Genomic DNA, 4,076 nt, shown 5'->3' with positions numbered 1-4,076 from the left:
TCATGCCTGCACCTCACCGAGGGCTGGGATTCCACCTCGACCAGTATAATGTGGTACTGTATTGTGGGATATTTTGTACACTGTGTGAAGATGGGTCATTGTGATTGCTTTAATAAAAAGCTGAATGGCCAGTAGCTAGGCAGGAGAGGTTAGGTGGGACTTCTGGGCAGAAAGAGGAACTCAGGGGATGAATCTAGGCATGCAGCATTGACCAGCGGGACATGGAAGGAACCAGATGTACAGAATGGAAGAGAGATAAAGCGCCATGTGACAGAGTGTGGATGACTAGAAATGAGTTCATTTAAGTTATAAGAGCGAGTGGGACAAGCCTAAGCTAAGGCCAAGCCCTCGTAATTAATAAGTCTCTGCGTCATTATCTGGGGGCTGGCGGTCTAAAGAAAGTCTGACTACAGTACTGAGACTGGAACCCAGAGCTTCCTGGGTGAGCACTCTACCAACTGAGCTATATTCCCAGCCGCCATCTTAAGTACGTGTGTCCCATTACACAGTAATTATCCCCTTCCTTCTTCTCTCCCTCCCTTTCCTCTGTTTAGACAGGGTCTCCATATGTAGTCCAGGCTGACCATGGACTCTTGATCCTCCGACCTCTGCCTCCCAAGGATTACAAGCAGGCATGTACCATCACGATGCCTGGTTTGGATGCCATGTTTCTAGGAGATGGATTTGCTCATCCATTCTCCCATGTTCTTCTTGAACTAGGAAAGCCTAGTTCAATTTGATCTCTCTGGGACCTTAGGGCCTTTGAGTTCATGCAGGGTGACCTTTCTCCTGACTCTCCACTCCACTAATTGGCATTTTATCATCCAAGGACTCAGGTCACACATGTCATTCAAATGGAAACATCTGGTCCCTCCAACTAGTCTGCAGGCAACCCTGGGTAGGGGCATACCTTGCTTCTTGAGGCAAGAAAACACGGTGAACCTGGGAATGACTCCCACTGCAAGTCCCTCTTGCTGAGGCCGAGGCCGGTCTGCAATGTGTCCTCTGGCAGGCCTGGCTCTGGACTTCAAGGCCATTGTATTGCTCTGTCATCTTGGCTGCTTGCCCCTCCTTCCTCACCCTGTGGTGACTTTTTTTCTTCTTTTTCCCTGGCAAGAGAAATCTGGCAACTTCCCACTCCTCTCCCGATGCGACTGTGTGACGCTTTGCATCTAGAGAAGCCACTGCAGCCTGTTCCCCGAGAGCTCCTGGCTGCCTTCCAGAGAGGTGGCTTCCCTGATGCGCTGCTCTAGAAGGTCACCGTGCTAGGCAAAGGGACAGCCGAGCCCCAGCACAAGGCAGTGCGTACTGTCCTGACACCCTTCAAGAGCTCCCCATTAACTGTCACCTCTGAGAAGGAATCAATCCACTCTGTAATCATTCTCTTGAGGGGCCTGGGGAGTGATTGATGGGCCCAGTTGTTTTAGTATTAGCCAGTGTAAGTTAAGTAAGTCAAATCAATAAACTTTATAGGTCTCCCCAGATTGCTCTAGAGGTGAGACCCAGTTGTGTTCACCTCAATAGATTTAGACCTCTGCCTGAGGAAAAATCAGGAGTCACCTGGGGAAACAGTTTGATTTCTCCTGGAGAGACTCTCTTAGTGCCCTTGAGCCTGTCATGACTTAAATCAATAACTTTAACAGCTTCCAAGAAATCCGTTGCTGCTGGAGTGTCTCCAGGCTGCGGCCTGCTACCCCAGGCACGTGATGACCTCAGACACCTGACTGAAGGAGGCAAAGGGGTGATGACCAAGACCCCTGCCTGAGCCATCTCTGAGTGCCCCACACAGTACTGCTAGCTCAGGCCTTTGTCCCTGCCAGAGCCCTTTCTCCTGTCTGTCTGTCTGTCTGTCTGTCCTAGATTTTCTATAAGAAAACAGAAGCCTGAGTAGAGTAAGAGAGTAGAGTGGTTGTGTGGTCTCAGAAACCAGTAGCCCTTGCGGCATGGCTGACCAACTGACTGAGGAACAGAGATGGCAGAATTCAAAGAAGGTGTTTCACTATTTGTCAAGGATGGTGATGGGACTGTACCAACTGGGGACTCTGCTGAGGGCTCCTGGTCAGAAGCAGGGCTACAGGACGTGATCGGTGAAGGAGAGGGAGATGCTGAGGGCGCAATTGACATCCCTGAATTTCTGACGATGACGGCAAGAAAAGTGGAAGACACAAGACAGCGAGGAAGAAATTAGGGAGCATTCCGTGTGTTTGACCAGGACAGCGGTGGCCGTATTAGTGTATTAGAGCTTCTCCATGTGATGACAAAGCTAATAGATGAAGAAGTTGATGAAATGATTGGGGAAGCAGGTATCGACGGTCAGGGAAACCATGAAGGGTTTGTACGGACGATGACAGCCAAGTGAAGTCGTTGTACAGAATGTGCTAACTGCCTTCTACAACACCGTTTATCTGCCTTTTCCTTGTAACTTATCTGCAAAAGGCTTCCCCTTACTGTCAAAAAACCACGCACGTATAGTAATTAGGACTTCATTCCTCCACGTTTCCTTTCCTTATCTCACGCTCGCTGTCCTTAACCCTTTTGTTAGAACACTGATCGAGTAACATGTTGCATGTGGCTTCCGCGGCTTCCTCGCAATATGTCAAGCCCTTCTGTGCATCTGAACTTAGCTGGAGCTGGTCACAGGAGGGAGCATCTGGGTTGTGCCTTTTTTAAGGTTGATTTTAGGAACTGGCAGCATGTTGTTGTTGAAGTATGCATAGTCAAGGATGTGCAGTTAAAAGCTGCGCTGCTGGGAAATGCCTTCTATCCAGTCACTCATATACTGTTTTTTTGTACTGCTGATATTTATTGTACAAGAAACATTTTCTTTTATTGTTACTTGCTTTTTTAAGCTTTGTTTAGCCATTTAAAGAAATTCTGCTTATGGCATAATTTGCCTCAAATCTATTCCAAGTTGTTTGTTTTCTGATTTAAAAAAAAATACAATTACAAAAAAAGCCAGCCGGATGAGTAAGCCATGGGGAGCAAGCCAGTAAACTGCATCTCTCCATGGCCTCTGCATCAGCTCCTGCCTCCAGGTTCCTGCCCTGTTTGAGTTCTTGTGATAAACAGTTCCTTCAGTGATGAACAGTGCTATGGAAGCATGAGCCAAATAAACCTCTTTCTCCCCAAGCTGCTTTGGTCATAGAGTTTCATCGCATTGATAGGAACCCTAAAACACTCCATCTCCCCATTCTGTAAAGTGTGCCCAGTATGGAACCAGCAATGAAATGTTCAGGCAAGGACCAGGGATCAGCAGAAGAGTAAAGCCAGTTCCATCCTTTCTCGGGCCTCTGTACCCGTAGCAACCTTAGTCACCATGTAGACTGTATGGTCCCTGGATATTTTCATTCTCAAGTGGGTGTGAGACTCAATCACTCCTTGACCACAGTCTCACACTTGTAAAACTGAGACTTCCACAGTCACAGCAAAGCCCAAAGGACTCGCAACCCAGGCCATTAGGTAGTCATGGTCGGCTTTTCAAAGCCATCTCCACGGCAAGTAAAGTTCTAAATGAAGTGGTGGAGACCCTCTGTCCGCATGATGCCCACACCAGAGATTCAGGAGCTCCTGCTACTGGGGTCCCCACTGGAGAGATTGAGGTAAACTGAGGGTAAGGCACCCCAGAGACGCTGCACACAGAAAATCCTTACCGTCTCTTCCTCTTTATGACAGCCGTCATCAGCAGTTATGTTACCGTGAGCCACGTGACAGCCATGGCCAGGAGAGGAATACAAACAGCAACATTTTCCTTCATCCTTCACTGAGCTTTGTATATGTGTGTATGTGTATATGTCTGCACCAGTAAAAGTAAACTAGTGTTAAAACACGAAAAGGGAAATGATGGAAATGTTTTAATTACACCAGTACTTTTTAAAACTAAGCCCCACCCACCTATTGGAACCAGCATACCTTTGCCAAAGCAGCAATTATTACAATTTCTATTTTTGAGACTTAAAGTAAATGTCAAAACTGATCTTAGCATATGGATCTTCAATCAACAGTTTAATGGACCTAGCCATACTCACTCAAATATCACCACAGTCAGGAATTTTGGCTAATGTAGCTTCACCAGAAAA

The 4,076-nt window shown here is 47.1% G+C and overlaps 1 pseudogene; it reads left to right on the top strand.

Annotated features, from left to right (window-relative positions):
- Positions 1-1,943: 1,943 nt before the first annotated feature.
- On the top strand, positions 1,944-2,359 carry LOC114697735 (annotated as a pseudogene).
- The last annotated feature ends 1,717 nt before the right edge of the window (positions 2,360-4,076 follow it).

This window comes from Peromyscus leucopus, chromosome 14 (assembly GCF_004664715.2).
Source record: "Peromyscus leucopus breed LL Stock chromosome 14, UCI_PerLeu_2.1, whole genome shotgun sequence".
Taxonomy (NCBI): Eukaryota; Metazoa; Chordata; class Mammalia; order Rodentia; family Cricetidae; genus Peromyscus; species Peromyscus leucopus.
This window is presented reverse-complemented; position numbering and strand designations above follow the sequence as displayed.